This window comes from Crocodylus siamensis, chromosome 8, assembly GCF_052110815.1.
Source record: "Crocodylus siamensis isolate JL-2025a chromosome 8, ASM5211081v1, whole genome shotgun sequence".
Taxonomy (NCBI): Eukaryota; Metazoa; Chordata; order Crocodylia; family Crocodylidae; genus Crocodylus; species Crocodylus siamensis.
The window spans coordinates 36,578,769-36,600,364 of NC_143402.1; positions in this window are offsets into that span (position 1 = coordinate 36,578,769).

Sequence of the window (21,596 nt, forward strand, 5' to 3'; positions counted from 1 at the left end):
GTTAAGTCCACACTGGTGATCTAGTTCTGCTCAATAGGGGAAGGAGGGTCTCTACACCTTCCATAGTGCTTGTGCACCTGCTCTGATCCCTTCAACTGGAGAGGGGGCACATGTTGGAGTACCACCTGGGTAACACTGGGTTTAATATTACTTTGACCTTTTTAATATTCTGTGTTTAGAAAGTTTGTCATGCTACAGTATTTAACAAAATGAACAGGTCATTGTAATTCCAAGACCTAAAGGGAGGCAGAATCCAAACAGCAGTTGCAACTGAATGTGGTTGTTAATATGTGGCTATGATAACTGCAACAACCCAAACTAAATCTTTGCTTCTTATAATGTTCAGACTGTTAGCAATTTTGTGTCTCCCCTTGGGTGCTGTAGCTACTATAGTCTCTTCCTGGGATTCAGATTTCTTTTTGAAATCATCACATGTTAATTTCCTATATGGAAAGTTATTGTAAGGCTCTCATGATGTTGCTAGTATTCTTATATACACATCTCAGGGACTAGGGGAGCTATTTAATCCTACTGCCATATCCATTTTGGCTACTCTCAATTCATTCCTGAAATCAGCAGGCCACTTACCCTTCTTAAAGATCATGTTTAAACCGATCATTTACAGTCTGCAACTGACTCTTAGAGTGATCATGATACTTTGTATTAAGAATGCTAACTAAGAAAATGTATATATTTAGACATACAGTAAATCATTTATAGCCACACAGTCCACAAAGTGCTGTATAATTATGTTTTCTGGAAGTTCCTGTGTTATGGAAGGGGAAAAAAGAGGGTAAACACAAATTTACCTGAAATTTTTAAAGGGCACAAGCACTGCCATCTTGCTTCAATTGTATAGATTAGTGGTGCCTAACTGTAAGATCCTGTGGGCCAAATAAATGGTGCAGACTTGGTCTATAGGCCTGACCCAGAGTTCAGGGCCTGCTCTGTGTATGGCCCCAGGTTTGCATCCCAAATTGGGTCCTAGACCCAGACCCAGCCCTGGCTCCATGCCAGATTGCACCTGCAGCCTAGGCCAGCCTCACAGGGCTATCTCATCTGGCCCACAGGACTTAAAAAAATTGGTGGTGAGGGAGGTGTGGCATTTAATGTTCCCTGGTTCATGAGGAGACCCACAGGCTGTATGACTTTGTGGGCAAGATCTGCCCTGTGGGCTGGAGGTTGAGCACCAGTGATATAGATGACTGGGCAGATTCAATCATGGATGTAGTCTAGAAATCATACATAAACATACACAGATCATGGGGTAAAACCTTTAAACCCTAGTTACTTAGGTCATAAATGCATGTCTTCTGTTCTTCAGTCTTGATCTTGGTTCTTCCTGTACTCAGTCTCTTAAAGTCCAAACATGCTGGTATTTTACATTACTCATTTCCTGTGTTCTGTCTGGAATGTAGTGTTCAAGTAGTGTTATATTAGGATGGGAACCCGTTATAACTTCTGATTCCTACCCTGCTCCTTGCCCCGTACCCACAGGTTTACAGTGCATAAATCCACACAGAGAACGTGTGTGGCTTTATTCCACTGTCTCTACATGCAGTGTAGGTTTTGCAGGGAGCATGTGACTTGATTCACTGTCACTCACAAGAGGATTTAATCCTATTTACCTTTCGAGTAACTGCTAAGGGAGCTTGCATAGGGTGGTTGTCTATTGTCTAGTGTACTGCATACATACTGAAGTAATAGGATTTGATTTGATAACAAATACTGCTATAAATCTCCTGAGAACAGTAGCTGTATTGTCTATAATGGCTATGGAATGCCACTTAGGAATGGTGTTTTTCTTCATTCCAATTTTGACATTTCTATGGTGTAGTAAAATGCTGGGTTGAGATATACATTTCAGCTACTATGTCAGTTAGGCCAGGTCAGTGCCAGGGATGCCTGGAGTTGTATGACTGTTAGAAAATACCACTGAGGTATTCTCTGTAATGTTAGGATTGTTTCTAACTAATTAATTAGCCTGTTCATGATATTATCTGTTGGCAAACAGCCAGAGAAGATATTTAAGAAAAGGGAAATAAATACAATAAAACATATAATTGCCAGTGAGCAGCAAGTCTCATTTAGTATTTTCAGGGGAGCTTTATTGCCATACCTGCCAAAAGAATAGTTGCATCAGAAATCACATGAAAGAGGAAGATGTGAACATGAACTATATACATGCAGAAAAGACAAAACAAGATAAGGACAGATTTAATCATAAATTGATGGAGCTACATGAGTGTACCTCAAAACAAAATCAAGCTTTGGGTACTATAAAACACAAAGTTTCATAGTTTCATAGTTGGTAGGGTCGGAAGGGACCTGAGCAGATCATCAAGTCCAGCCCCCTGCCATGGCAGGAAAGAGTACTGGGGTCAAATGACCCTGGCAAGGTGTTCATCCAGCTTCCTTTTAAAGACCACCAGGGTAGGAGCCAGCACTTCTCTTGGAAGTTGGTTCCAGATCCTAGCCACCCTGACAATGAAGTAGCACCTCCTGATGTCTAGCCTGAATCTACCCTTTGCCAGCTTGTGACTGTTATTTCTTGTCATACCTGGTAGTGTTCAGGGGAACAGGGACTCTCCCAATGCCAGCTGGTCCCCCCGACTAGTTTGTAAATGGGCACTAGATCCCCCACGAGCCTTCTCTTGTGGAGGCTGAACAGGTTCAGGTCCTTTAGCCTCTCCTCATGGGGTCTGCCCTGCTGACCCCTGATCATGCGGGTGGCCCTCTCCATGCTGCCCACATCCCTCCTGAAGTGCAGCACCCAGAACTGGATGCAGTACTCCAACTGTGGCCTGACCAGTGTTGCACAGAGGGGAAGGATCACCTACTTGGACCTGCTTGAGTTGCATCTGTGGATGCATGACAAAGTACGGTTGGCCTTCCTGATCATGTCCCACACTGTCGGCCCATGTTCATTTTGGCATCAATAATGGCTCCAAGATCCTTTTCTGCCTCTGTACTAATGAGAAGGGAGTTCCCCAGCCTGTAGATATGCTGCTGGTTCTTCCTCCCCAGGTGCATCACCTTGCACTTGTCAGTGTTGAAACCCATCCTATTCTCATCTTCCCACCCCTGTAACCTGTCTAGCTCTGATTGCAGCCTATTCCTCAATTCTAGTATGCTCACTTCTCCCCACATCTTAGTGTCATCTGTGAATTTGAACAGGGTGCTTTTTACCTCTTTGTCCAAGTTGCTGATGAAGATGTTGAACAGTGCGGGCCCGAGGACTGAGCCCTGCGGAATCGCACTGCCCATATCCCTCCAGGTTGGGTAAGACCTGTCCACCACCACTCTCTGGGTGCTGCCCTCCAGCCAATTAGTGACCCATCTGACTGTGTAGGTATCGACGCCACAGTCTCCTATTTTTTAATGAGAATCCTAGTTTTTAATGAGAGACCGTGTCAAAGGCCTTCCTAAAGTCCAGAAAAACTATGTCCACCATGACACCTACATACAAGGCTTTTGTGACCTGGTCATAGAAGGCCACCAGGTTGGTCTGACAGGACCTGCCTCTAATCAACCCATGTTGGTTGCCCCTAGGCATAATCTCGCCTGCTGGCCCCTCACGGACATGCACCAGGATAATTCTCTCAAACAGCTTACCCAGCACCAAGGTAAGACTAACAGGCATATAGTTTCTGGGTCCTCCTTCCTCCCTTTTTTGAAAATGGGAACCATATTGCCCCTTTTCCAGTCCTCTGACACATTGCCAGAGCACCATGAGTGCTCATAAAGCCATGCCAGTGTTCCTGCAATGACCTCTGCTAATTCCCTTAGCACTCTGGGGTGGAGATTGTCAGGACCTGCTGATTTAAATACATCCAATCCCTCCAGAAGTTCCCTGACCAGATCCTTTCTGACCCTTGGCCTCGGTGCGCCTCCCCTGGGGTCTACGGGGGTCCCAGTAGGGGGGGATGACCTGGTCCCTGCTCAGAAAAATGGAGGCAAAAAATTGTTAAATAGGTTAGCTTTGCTCTCTGATGTGACAACCAGATTTCCTAGCATGTCCTGCAGAGTCTCCACATTACCTGGTACCTTCTTTTTACCCCTTATGTATTTAAAAAAGGACTTCTTGTCCTTGATTTGGGTAGCTAGTCCCAGTTCCATCTCTGCCTTGGCCTTCCTGACTGCCCCCCTACAGTCCAGAGCAACAAAGGTATAGTCCTCCCTGGTGGTAGTCTTCCCTTCCATTGGGTGTATGCCTCCTTTTTAGCTAGGAGACATTCCTGGATGCTTTTGGTGAGCCTCGGGGCCTTTTGCACCCTCTTGCCCCTTTTGATCCGTGTTGGGATTACCTCCTTTTGGGCTTGGAGGATCGTCTCCTTAAGGAACAACCACTCTTCTTGGACACCCAACTCCCCTCCCCTCAGGGACCTCAGTCCTTCCCTGACTATTCTCCTTAGCTCATTTAAGTTGGCCCTCCTGAAGTCCAGGGCTGCTGCCTTGCTGCAGGCCTTTGCCACCTTGCGCTGGATGGTGACTTCCAGCAGGCAATGATCGCTGTCACCCGGGTGGTTGAGCACCCACAGCCCCCTCACCAGGTCATCGCCCGTGGCCAGGACCAGATCCCCTGGTGGGACTGTGCACCTCCTGGGTTAGATGGAGGTCCTGTATCTCAGCTAGGAACCTACGTAAGTGGTCAGACCTGGCTAGTTGCTCTTCCCAGGAGATGTCTGGAAAATTTAGGTCACCCATGATGACCATGCCCTTTGACCTAACTGCCTCCGTGAGCTGTCTTAAGAATTCCCGGTCTAGCTTTTCCCCTTGGTTGGGTGGTCTGTAGTAGACCCCCACCGTTAAGTCCCTTCCCCTTGACCTCCTTGTATTCTAACCCAGAGCACTTCAGTGTGCCCCTCTGTAGCAGGAGTCCTACTTTCAGAGCCCCTCTGGACGTGTGGCTCCGCCCACCTGCAACAGGCTAACCGCCTGCTTGCTCGTCTGCCATGCCTTGATTTTACTTGCGATTAATGGATGATTAGAATCAACAGGAGGCTGCCCATTTTTATGCACCCCAATGACAGGGGGCGCTGTCTGTGGCTCCTTTTCGTCCCCTACACTGCAGCCCAAGCCTCGCAGATGGTGCTGGTATGATCTAGCTTGGGCTGTGTTATTATGTCTTGGACCTTCGTTTGCTCTTGGGGCTCCTCGCTGCCCCCCAACTCCAGGTTTCCTTGCTGCCCCCTCTAACTCTGGGGCTCCTTGCTGCCCCCTAGCTCGGGACTCCTCGCTGCCCCCTAGTCGAGGCTCTTCACTGCCCCCCTAGCTTCAGAGCTGGGCCAATGCACCCCCAAACAAAGCTGCGCCCCCTCTGGTGCCAGGAGACCCCATGCTATTGTGGAGTTCCTATGAGGCCTCCTCCAACCCCTTATAGCCTTACCCGGTCCTCCAGTAAAACAGAAAACAGAAAGCGCAAAGCCCCCTGGGCTGCAACATAAAAGCTAGACCGTTCTGTTTAAAATACAAATCTCTCCCTACCAGAGAGAGAGAGGGAGAGAGAGAGAGAGAGAGAGAGCGCATCAACCCCCAGCAGGAACCAGGGGATGTTCTGACCGTCAGAGTTCTCCCCTTTGTTCTGGCTGAGTTCCTCCTCCCTCGGCTGCCGGATGGGAACTGCCCTCCTGGCCTTCTGCGTGGGCTTAAGAAAGGCTAAGCTCCTCCCCTTCCTGGCTCTAGGTTTCCCTGGTTGCTAGGGCAACCAGCACCTGTGCAGTCCTGGTGACTGGCAGCTGCGCTTCTCCCTTCCTGCCACTAGGTGCCTCTCCCGAGCCGTTTCTGCTCTCAGTTGCAGAGCACCTGAGAGCTCTGTGACACCCTCCTTTGACCCAGTGCTATTCACTGAGGATGTGTATTTCTCCTTGACATAGAGTGCCACACCCCCATCTTTCCTCCCTGTCCTATCCGTCCTGTACAGCCTGTAGACCTTGATATTCACTGCCCAGTCATGCGTTGGGTCCCACCACATTTCAGTGAGCCCCACTATGTCTGCGTTGGTGTTAGCTAGCAGGAAGGTAAGTTCCTCCTGCTTGTTCCCCGTACTACGAGCATTTGTGTACAGGCATTTGAGGCCTCCTGAAGATGCATGCACTGCCCCCCTAATCCCAGTACTACCTGGGCCCCTGTTGCTTACCTGGGTATTTGTTCTGTTTGTCGCCCGTCTAGGCTGGGCTGTGTTTGTGCATGATGCTTGGTTTAGTGGTCCAAGGCTTCCTCTGCCCTCATCTTCCCCTTCCCCTGATAAGCCTAGTTTAAAGCCTGCCAGAGGAGATCAGCCAACCTAGAAGAGAACACACACTTACCTTTGGGGGAAAGGTGAAGCCCATCCCCCTCGAGTATGTCTCTAGTTCTCATGTGTGGGTCATTGTCTAAGAAGCTGAAGCCCGACTTGAGACACCATTTCCAAAGCCACTAGCTGACCTCTCTGATGCAGGTCTCGTGTCATCTTCCATGTCAGCTCACTGGTAGGATAGAAGAGAATACCACCTGTGCCCCTATCTACTTCAGCGTGCCCCCCAGAGCATGGTAGTCTGTCATCAGTTGATCAGGGTTTTTCCTGGCTGCATCATTAATGCCCACATGGATTAGGACCATGGGGTAGTAATCAGTGAGCCAGATAATGGCCAGGATCACCCCCATCACATCCTGAATCTTTGCTCTGGGCAGACAGTAGGCCTCGTGTGTCGAGGGGTCCTGGTGACAGATGGGACCCTCTGTACATCTCAGGATGGAGTCACCTATGACGAGGACTCAATGTTTCTTCCTCTGGGCCTACTTAGGTCCTTCAGCCTGTTCAGAGCATGGAGAGTGTAGAATGGCTTCCTCTCTGGAGTTGATGGGAGTTTTCATTTCAAAACATAAGCATGCCTCTGGGTCTCTCTCAAGAAGTACAAAGAAAAGTTATTTTTAAGTAATTTTAAATTATGAGTAATTCAGACTTAGTTTCCTTTTCTAGGTCTGACACTATTGATTTGATTAACACCCACCACTCTTTACCATATCTGTCCATCCTAACCAGTTTTCTCCTTGAAAACCTTGCCCTTTAAATCATTCTTATTAAGCTGCTTTTTTCACATTTCCAGCTCCCTTTTTGCCTTTATTGCTCTACACATGAATGCTGTATGCCCCCAGAGGCATGGCAAAGTGAGCTCCCACAGGTGGCAACAGCACTCTTGGCAGTGGAAGCATGGCAGTGGGAAGCAGAGAGCTCCTGCAGGCAGTCAGAACACTGTTGGTGGTGGAGGGAGGGTGGTGAGCACCAACCAGCAGTCAGTGACCAGACAGACACTGCTGGCAGCACTGGTGGCAGACAGCAACAATCACAGACTGCCCACAAATGCCGCCAGTGGTGTTAGTGGCAGGGGTGGGGTTGGCAAGTGGCAACTGCCTACAGGTGCCACCAACAGTGTTGGCAGTGCCTTTTTGCAGGGGGTGCACCACCAACCTATGTATTGCCAATGGCTCTACAAATATTCCTATAAAATATTTGTATCTTAATGTTCTTGGGCATGCTCTGGGGAAAGACCGCTCTGCATAGCAGATCACACCACAACTGAATGCAAAAGTTCCTGTGCCCATCATTCACACTTCTGGGTAATGCAATAAAACATTAAAGTTTGATCACATTTGCCGATTTGACAATAGATAAACCAGCAGAAGTGTAGAAGTTTAATTAAAGAAATGTACAAACTTCTGAGTGAGTTTTTATGTGATTAGAGGCTGCACAGAGAACAGGAATTCTATTTATTTTTTTTGCTTCCAAAATGAAAAGTTGGTGAAACTCACATAATTTCACAAAGTGCTTTGATTTTAGAAGGAACTGTATTCTCTAACACAAAAATGCTTAAGATGAATTTTTTTCTGTTCGCTTTAATAGTAAATCTTTTTTGGTTAGAGTTAATCTATAATGTCAGCTTTTTAAAAGATCCAGATTTCCATGGTATATTTATGACTAGCTAGTTTTCATTCCAAACACTGTAGCATCCTTGTGCTACCCAAGTGAACTACATCTTCCTTGCAAGATCCCTTGTGGAATTCCCAGCCTAAAATCATAATTCCTGATGGAACAGGCTGGGTAAAGTGTAAACACTAAAATAACTGAAAAAAAATAGCATTAGTACACACCCTTGTTAAATATGTAAAAATTCTGAGGGCACTGACCACTGGGGAGGCTTTAGCAGCTCAGTTCTGTTTGAGTCATGTATTACTATTGAGGTAATTGATATATGATCACAAGGCCCTAAAAACATTGTGTAGAGTAAACCATTTTTTTTTCTGGTGGAACTCCTGGCATTTATAGATGTGCTCCAGGAGGCAGGGTAGGGAGTAGGGTTAATTAATGCAGCTCTTAGAGCCATGTTAATTAAAGGTGCTCAGAGCATCACATGTATCAGCATCCCCACATTGAAAAATGGCAGTGGGGTGCTATGAACTAAAGCTCATCAAATGAGCTTTAGTTTAAAGCACCCCACAACCATTTTTTCAGGACAGGGATGCTGATACTAGTGATGCTGGAGTGTGGTAATTACCATGCTCCAGTGACTCAATTAACTTCCCCCTCTCAAAACCAAGCCTGCTCTGACATGCTGTAATTACAGCGAGTAGAATATGGGTGTACATCTTGTCAAACTGACAAGCCCTTCCCCCTGACAGGTGCCCCATCCCTTGTCCAGCCCCAGCCCTGCCCACTGGCTGCCATTTTTCTCACAATTTTGTCATCCATCTTTGGAACTGGAAGTCCCACTCCTAACCCCTGACCTTTGCCACCAGAAACCCTGTCCCTTTCCCTGGAAGTTCTCCATTTTGGTTATTTATGATCTGAAACAGGAAGTCCTGCCCATCACATGCCCTTATGACATCAGAAGGTCCTCCCTTGACCACCATGTTACATCCAGAAGTTCTCCATTTTGGAGTGTTTCTGACCCCAAAACAGGAAGCCCTGCACCATCATATGCCCTTATGACATCATAAAGTCCAACACCCTTGTCACCATGTTAGTGGCTATCTCGGCTGCCATGTCACATTCCATAACACTGTTTTCCCATCACATGATATGCAACATCAGAAGACCGAACCCCTTATCAGAAGGTCTGCTCCTTGACCAAGAATTTAATTTGTGTAGCATGGACAGATTTATGACAATAATGGTTAAAACACCATTTAACTTTTGCCACTAGGGCAATACAGAGCACTATGATGCTTAAGATGGTTAGCCACATAGTTGAGGTGATACCTGGTGACATGTGAACAGTGCAAATAACATCATACCATTTACATGGCTTGGGCACATTGACAGCCAAAGTGATGATTTGCCCACCCTCCCAAGCAAGCAGGGCCAACCGATTTCCTTGCCAAGTTTTTGCCTCAAGGCTTCACAGATTATTTTTTACCTCATTTCAGTCTTTTAACCCTGGCATGTCTACATCTGATACTCATGAGGTGGTATAGCAAGAAACCCTTTTGTCTGCCCCCCACCTCAAATGTGAAGCTCCTTCATGTGGCAAAAGCCCCTCGTTTAGTATTTGCCCCCCTTTGGGGATGCTTTTTCTTTTCTACCTTTTCTTTCTTCCTCTGTTTTTCTTTTATTATATCATTATTTTTATATAAGGTGTATTTGTAGTGAAAATAGAGCTTGTAGATGCTTTTACAAATGTACTTCAATTTTAAAAGTAAGTTGTGCCATGTTAGCAAGAGCAGGAATCTCATTATGGTGCAGGTCCCTGAATTAATCATGGTTGATTGTGTAACACAGTAGCTAGTCTGGATAAGCATGTTAATGAGCGGCAATTAACACTTACAAAATCAGAAACCAAGGAGAGGAAAGAATCAATAAAGAGTCAGGAATTCCCAGAAACTTTATTGTTAAAGGTGTGAAAGCCCCTGTCTGAACTAATCAATGCTGGAAACAGACGCCTGGGGCTGAAATAGCCCCTGATCAATCACTTCCAGAGCTCTATTCATTATGGCAGTGAATCAATCAAAATTCATCAATGAACTCCTGAGACTGCATGTACATGTGGATGTGACCCCTGGGGCTGACAGCTGCCATCCAGCAGCTACCAAGAGGGATGTGCCTCGGGGTCAATGACCCTTGGATTGGGTAAGCCTGAGAATTGGGGAGTCACCAAAGTCTGCCAGAGAGGGATAAAAGGCAGCAAAGAATGACCCCCAATGGTGCCCTCTTTGACCTGTCCAGCACCCTGCCTGTCCAGCCAGAAGGACCAGCCAGTGACCCCCTTCTGCAACAACATTGCATTGAAAGAAGCCTTGACTGGCCATTGATGGCAGACTCCAGTGCTTGGGAATAGGTACAAGCATACCTCGTTTTATTGCGCTTCGCTTTATTGCGCTTCGCAGATATTGCATTTTTTACAAATTGAAGGTTTGTGGCAACCCTGAGTCGAGCAAGTCTATTGGCACCATTTTTCCAACAGCATTTGCTCACTTCGCATTTTTTATCAATGAAGGATTTTTTAATTAAGGTATGTACATTTTTTTTAGACATAATGTTATTGCACACTTAATAGACTACAGTATAGTGTAAACATAACTTTTATATGCACTGGGAAACCAAAAAATTCATGTGACTCGCTTTATTGCGGTGGTCTGGAACCGAACCCGCAATATCTCTGAGGTATGCTTGTATATCTTGACACCGGTGCTTAGTGTTCATAGCTAACTACTGTGAGTGTGTGTGTGTGTGCATGAATGTGTGCATGAATGTGTGCATGTTTGAGGAGAGCAGCCCCAAGGTTTATGATCTAACTTTTGAATCTGTCCAATAAACTAGAGTTTTATGATGATTCTGTGAGTTGGTCCTTTGTAACCAACAGTGGGTATTGTAAAGTTGAGAGTTAGGGTCTCAGAAGAAATTTCTGGCCATTTCAGGGCAATAGTATGGTTACTTAATTGCAGCAGAGCAATGGCTTCACTTTTAGCTCCTAAGGAAAATGAATCACACAAAGCCCAAGTGGTACCATTTTCATACAGCAAGTGACCTGGTCCTTCCCAACAAACACATTTCCTATTGTCACATATGACACATTACGTAGCTCGTGTACACAGGCCATGTTGGGTGGGCTGAGAGGCCATCCTCTGCATAGGGTTCCTAATCCAATTAAGGTGTTACTGATTTGTTACTGTATTCGTGGAATGGAAGATGGTCGGCCATTCCCACCTAAGTAACCCTTCAGCTAAACGGGCTCCTGCTGAATAGTTTGGAAAGGTAGCTCGGACGTACCATTGTTCCAATCTGAACAATACCTGGGCAGTGAACAATGAAGGATTTAAGAGGGTTGGGACTTTAACCTGTGACCTCCACCAGGGTGTGGAGTTATACATAGGCAGTGTCAGGGCCTCCCAGGGGAGAATGGCCAGAGACAATAGTGAACACCCTGTTTTCTCACAGATTATGTTTATCTTTCCCTCTTTGGGAGCCTGTAACCATGCTTCACCTCCCAGAGAGTGAAAGAGTTTCCACTGTTGCTCATGGGGATGATGTTATGCTGGGTTGATGAAAAATGCACTGCCCTGGCAGAATCATAGCACTAATTTGTTTTAGGAACCCCACCAGTATAAAAGGATGGGGATAAGTGGTGGAAACTTGTGGATACAGCTTCCTTTTGGTTGTATTAAAGGGCATAACATTCTACCGTGCCTCTGTATAGGTATACTTCACAAACCATGTAATATGTTACAACCTGTAGCGTGCCCTCCCACCAGGTGGGAGTCACACCATCACTGGAGAGTGTTATCAGCCATAGGAATGGGAGGGGTAGATTTTCCCATAAACACAGTGGCTCAAGAGGCTGAACAGATGGAGAATGCATTATTGGGGGCATAGACTCAGGCATGTTGAGCTTAATGGGGTTCCCCCAGGAAGTATGTAACAACAAACCCATAAACAAGCAGAGCAATTACCTCCCCTTCCACAGTTAGCCATTCCAGCCTTCAGGTAGAGAAAATAGCCAAGAAAATAACTGGTGCCACAGGTGCACTGACAGTTACCACCTTTCCAGTCAACTCTCCTGTTTCTTTTACTCAGAGACCAGGATTTCACTTGCTCTGGGGTGTTGGGTTTCTTCCAGTATGGATATTGTGGCTGGACCACATGAAGGTCATCTGAGCGCGTTTCTGGGGGGATGCTTTTCAGGGTCAGACCACTCCTTTAGATCTTAAGGAGCAAGTTCATTAATACCTGGGTGATAAGAAGGATAGTAGACATGCCCTACACACAAGGCATTAGTAAGAAGAATACAGTTATAACAGTCCACCACCTCATGGTGCTAGCTGATTCAGACAGGTGATAGAACAGGACCAATCTTCATTAGCAGGCTCAATGAGGAATGGCTATGGCTGCATTTGTGAAGAGATCCAATCTGTAGGAACAAGGCAACAAGGAACTTGGCTCCCGTTAGATGAATCTGACTTAAATACCCAACATGTATTATAGATACCTTTTGCCAGTAGTGTCCCCTCCCATTTATCTCCCTGAGGATGGTTCACTACCACCCGATCTCCTGCCTGAAGCTTTCCCGGGTCACCACCCCTAAGTCTCTCTACTGCTGGCTCATGGGGACCACCCAATCCAAAGGCCTGTTGCATAGGGCTACCTCCTGATGAGGTCATTTATTAGCCCAATTGACAGCCCAATCCAGGTGCAAGTCCCAGTCCTTAAGACCGGGGCCAGCGGCCAACCGTAAATTGCATTTAAGGATGCCATCGGCTCACTCTACCAATACATTAGACTGAGGATGGTATGGGATGTCCATAACATGCCATGTTTCACAGTCCAGCCATACACAAGATGATTGTGGAAGTGAGGGCCATTATCACTCTGTAGTTCTATGGGTGGTGGATACACAGCTAGCTAGAGTTTCCAGTGCTACTCAATAGCTCAATAGCTCTCACTGAGGCGTGGGTGAACATTATTCCTGTGATAACTTCTTTGGCTACAAACATGTACTGTCACTTCCAGGAAGTTGAAGGGAGGGGGCCTTTGAAATTACATTGCCATACTTGCCATGCTACCTTTCCCCCAGGTAATGACAATGGGACAGTCAGGAAAGGTTTTAGTCACATCTTGACCTCACAGCAGGTGAAGCATGCGTTAACTATTTTTTGTGCTTCTTTGTTAGTTACATTAATCAGGCAATGATGGGCTAACTGCTCTATTTTTTTCTTTAACATGCAAGGTTTCAGCGCTCTCTTCTCTTGTTAGCTGATCAACCCACCTATTCCACTTTGCTTCTGTGCCTTTCCTTGTCTTATTCCCATGTGCTGCACTAACATGTTGAATATGTAGAGGAAGCTCATCTTGGGCCAACTTTCATAAGGTCTCCCATTCCTCATGGCTCCAAATGTTTTGTCCTTGTCTTTTAAAGTTTTCCTTGTTCCATAGGGGTAGCCATTTAGTACATCCTTCCACTACCATCCAGGAGTTCCTATAAATATAAATGAGCTTTACAGGATGTGGACCTTCTACCAATTCCCACACAGACATGGTGAGCACTGCTTTGAGCTCAGCATACTGTGCACGTTTCCTGAGGCCTTGTAATAGGTCATGCTTCTCCAGGCATGACCTCAAGCAGACCTGTCTGTAAACCAGACTTTGACATCAGCCAAGGCCTCCATTTCAGGTGAGAAAGGAGGTGCTTCCTTGATGGATGAAGGTTCACTGCAGCTTGTTTGGTCAGGATAAACATTAGTATTACTGTCTGTGACTCTTTCAACTAATGCAGGGTGTCCCTTTGGGGTTACTCATTGGACCTGGCTCAAGATGTAATAAATCCACTTCTGGACCATGGTGTCTTGGGCTCTTCCCCCAGGTGGCAGCTGGCAGTTGGACAGAGCCACTCTGAGAATAGGTATTGGAGTAGTGATAATTGTAGGTAATTCTCCCCTTAGAGCTTTTGTGGCTTCCAGGGTCATAGTTTCATAGTTTCATAGTAGCTAGAGTCGGAAGGGACCTAGGTAGATCATCTAGTCCGACCCCCTGCCTTGGCAGGAAAGAGCACTGGGGTCAGATGACCCCAGCAAGGTGCTCATCTAACTTCCTTTTAAAAATCCCCAGGCTAGGAGCCTGCACCACTTCCCCTGGAAGCTGGTTCCAGGCCCTAGCCGCCCTGACTGTGAAGTAGCGCCTCCTAATATCTAATCTAAACCTACCCTCCGCTAGCTTGTGACCGTTATTTCTGGTCACTCCTGGCAGCACACGGGGGAACAGGGACTCCCCCAATACCTGCTGATCCCCCCTGACCAGTTTGTAGCAGGCCACAAGGTCCCCCCTTAACCTTCTCTTGTGGAGGCTAAACAGGTTCAGGTCCCGTAGCCTCTCCTCATAAGGCCTGCCTTGCTGACCCCTGATCATACGAGTGGCCCTCCTCTGGACTCTTTCCATATCGTCCACGTCCCTCTTGAAATGTGGTGCCCAGAACTGGACGCAGTACTCCAGCTGCGGCCTGACCAGTGCCGCATAGAGGGGGAGGATCACCTCCCTGGACCTGCTCGAGATGCATCTGTGGATGCATGACAGGGTACGGTTGGCCTTCTTGACTGCCTCCCCACACTGCTGGCCCATGTTCATCGTGGAGTCAATGACGACTCCAAGATCCTTTTCCGTCTCCGTGCTGGCAAGAGGGGAGTTCCCCAACCTGTAAGTGTGGTGCCGGTTCTTCCTCCCCATGTGCAACACCTTGCACTTCTCAGTGTTAAACCCCATCCTATTCTCATCCGCCCACCGTTGCAACCTGTCAAGGTCAGCTTGTAGCCTATTGCACCCTTCTAGTGCACCCACATCCCCCCACATCTTAGTGTCATCAGCAAACTTGAACAGGGTGCTTTCTACCCCCTCATCCAAGTCACTGATGAAGATGTTGAACAGTGCGGGCCCGAGGACTGAGCCCTGCGGAACTCCACTGCCCACGTCCTTCCAGGTCGAGAAGAACCCATCCACTACCACCCTCTGGGTGCGGCCCTCCAACCAGTTAGCGACCCATTTGACTGCGTGGGCATCGACACCACAGTCTCCCAGCTTTTTGATGAGGACAGGGTGAGAGACAGTGTCGAAAGCCTTCCGGAAGTCCAGAAAGACTACATCCACAGCAACCCCTGCGTCTAATGATTTGGTGACCTGATCGTAAAAGGCCACCAGGTTGGTCTGACAAGACCTGCCACTGATGAACCCGTGTTGGTTGCCCCTGAGCATGCATTCCCCCGCAAGGCCCTCCTGGATGTGTGCCAGGAGAATTTTTTCAAAGAGCTTACCCGGGATTGAGGTAAGACTAACTGGCCTGTAATTTCCCGGGTCCTCTTTTTTTCCCTTTTTGAAGATAGGGACCACATTGGCCCTCTTCCAGTCCTCCGGCACCTCACCAGAGCACCACGAGTGCTCATAGAGCCGCGCCAGGGGTCCCGCAATGACCTCGGCCAGTTCCTGTAGAACCCTAGGGTGAAGATCGTCCGGACCAGCGGACTTGAACACGTCCAGCCTCTCCAGAAGTACCCTAACTACCTCCTCGCTAACCCCTGGCCCAGGCGTGTCTCTCCTGGGGCCCGAGGGGGGCCCAGCAGGGAGGTGGCTGAACTGGTCCCTACTTAGGAAGACAGAGGCAAAGAAATCGTTAAATATGTTAGCTTTGTCATCTGGCGTGATGACTAAATTGCCCATTGTGTCCTGCAGGGGCCCCACATTACCCGGGACCCTCTTTTTACCCCCTATGTATTTGAAGAAGGACTTCTTATTGTCCTTAATCCGGGAAGCTAGTCCTATCTCCATCTCTGCCTTGGCCTTCCTGACTGCCCCCCTACATCCTCGGGCGACTGTAACATAGTCCTTCTTGGTGATGACCCCATCCCTCCATTGGGTGTATGCCTCCCTTTTAGCAAGGAGACATTCCCGGATGCTGCTAGTGAGCCATGGGGGTTTATGTGCCCTCCTGCTCCCTTTGACCCTTATTGGGATTACCTCCCTTTGGGCACGGAAGAGCGTCTCCTTAAGGAGCAACCACTCACCTTGGACATCTAGCTCCCTTCCCCTCTGGGTCCTCAGCGCTTCCCCAACGATCCTCCTTAGCTTGTTGAAGTCAGCCCTCCTAAAGTCTAGGGCTGTTGCCTTGCTGCAGCCCTTTGCCACCTTACGCTGGATGGTGAATTCCAGCAAGCGATGATCACTGTCTCCCAGGTGGCCCATCACCCGCAGCCCCCTCACCAGGTCGTCACCCGTGGCCAGCACCAGGTCCAACAAGGCGTCTCCCCTGGTGGGGCTGTGCACCTCCTGGGTTAGATGGAGGTCCTGCACTCTGGCTAAGAACCGACGTGAGCGGTCAGACTTGGCTGACTGCTCTTCCCAGCAGATGTCTGGGAAGTTCAGGTCCCCCATGATGACCACATCCTTAGCCCTCACTGCCTCTGTGAGCTGACCAAGAATTCCTGGTCGAGCTCTTCTCCCTGGTTGGGAGGTCTATAGTAGACTCCCATTGTTAAGTCTCTATCCCCTGGACTGCCTTTTACTCTAACCAAGCACCTTGCTAATTGACGAGGAAGTATATTCCTCCTTGATGTAGAGTGCTACTCCTCCACCTTTCCTTCCTATCCTGTCCCTCCTGTATAGCGTATAGCCTATAGCCCTTGACACTCACCGCCCAGTCATGCGATGAGTCCCACCACGTTTCTGTGATCCCCACTATGTCAGGGCTGGTGACAACTAGGAGGAGGGTGAGTTCCTCCTGCTTATTCCCCATACTTCAAGCATTCATGTAGAGGCATTTGAGGCCTCCAATGGTTGTGCCCACTGACCCCCTAGTCTCAGCAATGCCCCGTCCCCCATCACTTACCTGTTTCTCCCTTTTGACCATTTGTCTGGGCTCGCTGGCTGTTGCTGGGCCTGATAGTTCATCGTCTCCTCCGCCCTCATCTTCCCCCTCCCCCGACGGGCCTAGTTTAAAGCCCGCTGAAGGAGGTTCACCAACCTGGAAGAGAACACACGCTTACCTTTAGGGGAAAGGTGGAGCCCATCCCATCCCAGCATGTCTCTCATCACGATGTGCCGGTCATGGCTGAGGAAGCCAAAGCCCGCCTCGAAGCACCATTCCTGTAGCCTCCAGTTGGTCTCCGCTATGCACATCTCGTGGCGTCTGCCTCTACCGCTCACTGGCAGGATGGAAGAGAAGACCGCCTGTGCGCCCATCTCCCTCAGCACGCCTCCCAGAGCATGGTAGTCCTCCATCAGGCGATCAGGGGCTCTCCTGGCTGCATCGTTAGTACCCACATGGACAAGGACCATGGGGTAATAATCGGTGGGCTGGATGATGGACTGGAGCATCCCCTTCACATCCTGAATCTTCGCTCCGGGCAGGCAGTAGACCTCACGTGGTGAGGGATCCTGGCGACAGATGGGGCCCTCCGTACCTCTCAGGATGGAGTCACCAATCACGATGACACGACGATTCCTCCTCTTAGGCCTCTTGACTCCCGCCGCCCGCACAGGACATTGTGTGCGCAGAGTCTCCTCCCTGGTATCTTCCACTGCTCCCTCCTCCTCCAGGGCTGCCAGGGCCTCGTACCTGTTCTCCAGATGGACAGGAGGAACTGGTGCCGCAACATGGTTAATAGCCCTGGCACGGGAAACCGTCTGCCACTCAGCAGTGGAGGGCTCATCCCGGGCTGCCCTCTCCTCTGTCGTACCACCCTGCAGAGAAAGAAAATACCTATCAATTTCCTCCTCTGACTTACGGATTCCCCTCAGCCTGCTAACCTCCTCCAGGAGCCCCCGCACCCGTTCCTCCAGGGTCCTCAGGTGGATACCTACAGGACTGGTGCAGAAGTCCCCAGTCCCTGCCCCCCCAGACCTTGCCGGGCAGTTCCTGCAGGCCAGGGGGTTGGAGGACGGCAGCCCCCCCGAGGGCTCTGTCTGGGTGGAGGCCTCGGACAAGCCCCGGGAAGGCTGCGCCCCCCGGGCAGGGGCCCTGGCAGAACTCCGTGTCGACACCATCGCAGGAGTTACTGCCCTTACTAGCAGAGCAGGGGTCAGCCTCTGGGCCACGCCTGCTCACCCGCCGGCGCGAATGCCGCCGCAAACGCCGGCGCGCTCTTACAGACCGCGCTTGTTTGCGCGCTCGGGAGCGCGGCTCGGGAGCGCGGCTCCCTACCGGCTCGGCTAAGAGGGACCCGGGGGGCTTCACCTCCGGATCCGGCTCAGCTGCGCCGGCCCCTCAGTGCCTCAGCCCCACTTACCTTAGGGGGATCAGCTGCTGCTGCCCCCTCAGCTGCTCCACTCGCCGCTGCTGCTGCTGCACTCTCCTCCGCTCTCCTCCGCTCCGGGTCCAGAAAGGAGGCACACGTGTGGGAAGGGCACACGTGCGCCTGTGTCCCTCCTCTCCCCACTGCTCCTGGCCTCCAAGTGCTGGAAGCTATGTCAAACCGCCATTTATAAAGGAGGTGGTTTGAATTACCCGCCGCTGCTTTACCCACCAATCAGGCGCTCCGGTGTCACCGGGAGTGCCTGTCGATGATCCCGCTCCCTGTGCACCCCCACTGGGGGGATCCGGTGAGACTGGAGCCTGCTCCCCTAGGTTAGTCCCGGGGGGCACTCCCTGGCTTGGGGGACAACCCCCCTAGCCCTCACCTGTTTGCGCGCTCTGTTCACGCGGCTCGGGAGCGTGGCTCCCTACCGGCTCGGCTAAGAGGGACCTGGGGGGCTTCCCCTCCGGATCCGGCTCAGCTGCGCCGGCCCCTCAGTGCCTCAGCCCCACTTACCTTAGGGGGATCAGCTGCTGCTGCCCCCTCAGCTGCTCCACTCGCCGCTGCTGCTGCTGCACTCTCCTCCGCTCTCCTCCGCTCCGGGTCCAGAAAGGAGGCACATGTGTGGGAAGGGCACACGTGCGCCTGTGTCCCTCCTCTCCCCACTGCTCCTGGCCTCCAAGTGCCACTGGGTCGCCACTGCTGTACATGACATTTGTTCTCATAGAATCATAGAATCGTAGAAGTAGGGTCAGAAGGGACCATGTAGATCTTCAAGTCTGACCCTCTGCCTGGGAGGAGAAAAACTGGGCTTAAATGACTCTAGCCAGGTAGGCATCAAGCCTCTTCTTAAAGACCACCAGGGTTGAAGCCAGCACCACTTCCCTCAGAAGTTGGTTCCAGATCCTAGCCTCCCTGACTGTGAAGTAGTTCTTATGGATGTCTAATCTAAACCTACTCTCCAACAACTGGCCATTATTCCTTGTTATGCCAGGGGGCGCTAGGGGAAACAAGGTCTTCCCTAAACCCTTCTGGTCCCCCCTAGTGAGTTTATAGATGGTCACCAGGTCCTCCCTCAGCCTTCTCTTGTGAAGGCTGAACAGGTTCAGGTCCCACAGTCTCTCATTGTAGGGTCTGCCTTGTCCCCAGATCATGTGGGTGGCCCTCCTCTGGACCCTCTCAATGTTGTCCACATCCCTCCTGCAGTGGGGCACACAGAACTGGACACAGTACTCCAGCTGTGGCCTGACTAGTGTTGCATAGAGGGGGAAGATCACTTCCTTGGCCGTACTTGAGATGCACCTGTGAATGTATGACAAGGTCTGGTTAGCCCTGTCAACCATGACCTCACATTGTCAGCCCATGTTCATCTTGGAGTCATGCAGTACCTTGCACTTGTCAGTATTGAAACACATCCTGTTTTTGTTAGCCCACGCCTGTAACCTATCCAGGTCTTGCTGCCTACTAGCGTACTCACCTCACCCCAAATTTTGGTATCATCAGCAAATTTAAATAGGTTGCTTTTCACCCCGTCATCGAAATTGCTAATAAAGAGTTTGAACACTGCGGGCCCAAGGACTGAGCCCTGGGGGACTCCGCTGCCCACTTCTCCCCAGGTCGAATATGACCTGTCCACCACCACCCTCTGAGTATGGCCCTTCAGCCAATCTGCAATCCATCTGACTGTGTAGGCATCAATGCCACAGTTTTTTAATGAGGATGGGGTGGGAGATGGTGTCAAAGGCCTTGCTGAAGTCCAGAAAGACTACGTCCACAGTGACACCTGCTTTTGTGACCTGGTCATAAAAGGCAATCAGGTTGGTCTGACATGACCTGCCCCTAATGAAACTGTTCTGGTTGCCCTTGAGCATCATCCCTGAAGCCGGCCCATCACAGATGTGCTCCTTGATGATCTTCTCAAAGAGTTTCCCTAGGATTGAAGTAAGACTGATGGGCCTATAGTTGCCCAGGTCCTCCCTCTTCCCTTTTTGAAAGATGGGGACCATGTTGGTCCCCATCAGAAGATATTCCAATCATCTGGCACCTGGCCTGAGCACCATGAGCACTCATAAAGCCATGCCAAAGGCCCTGCAATAACCCCTGCTAGCTCCCTCAACACCCTGGGGTGGAGAGCATTTGGACCCACTGCTTTGAACATGTCCAACCCCTCCAGAAGCTCTCTAACCCAGTCCTCCCCAACCTGAGGTCTGGAGGCATTCCCCTCAAGTCTGTCTTGCATCACGGTGGGGAAGTCCCAGTCCCTGCACAAGAAAATGGAGATGAAGAATTAGTTAAAGAGAGTATACCTTGCTTGCAGCCCTCTCCAGCCTCAGCTCCAAAATCCAAGGGGCTTTCCTTCTGCTTCTGAGGAGTCCTTCCCTTCTGCCACAGGCTCCAATGTGGTCTTCCTTTTGAGACACCTATATGGAGCCAAAGCTCTCCTTCTGGATATTGTGCTGCTAGGGAGGCATGGCCAATTAGTGATTCTTTGATGGCCCTTAAGGCATATTCATGCTCAGGACCCCATTCCCATTTAGTCCTCTTCTTACATAGGTTATACAAGGGACAAGCTAATATACTAAACTCAGAAACATGCATACGCCAAAAATAGAGTGCTCCCAATTGGGCCTGCAGTTCTTTTACATCAGTGGGGGTCAGGGTCTCTACTATACTCCTCAGCTCTTCAGTTGGTATTGTGCCCCGCCCATTCTGCCATTCTATTCCTAGAAATTCACACTGGGGCTCTACTTTTTGGATTTTCTGATCAGACAGCATGAATCTGAAGGTATGCACATTCTCTTTTAATGATTCAAAGGCCTTGGTGGCAGCTTCTTTGTCTTGACTGCCCACCATGATGTCATCTATATACTGCCACATGCATACGTCGGGGAACTTTTCTTGGACATCATGAACTACGGTAGCAAGAAGCCCACGAGCCAGGGTGGGGATGTTATCCACCCCTGGGGCAACATGGTATTGATATACTGCTGCCTTATCCATGTGAATGCAAATAGTGGTCAGTGACTTTCATGGATGGGAATAGCAAAAAACATGTCCTTGATATCAACAGATCCCATCCATGCAGGCCGATAACACCAGATGCTTTCTGTTAAGGCTGGTAGTGACAGGACGGCAGCTGTCAAGGTGTCAGTATTAGCATTCAAAGCTCAAAAGTCAATAGTCGGCCACCACCCTCCATTTGGCTTATGCACTGGCCACACTGGATTGTTATATGGAGAGTGGGTTCTGATAATAGTCCTATCCTTCAGCTGCTGGCTGATAATACACTGGATAGGTTGGGTGGCCTCATCAGGAGTTTGATACTGGGGCTGGTGTACTCCCTTTATGGGAGG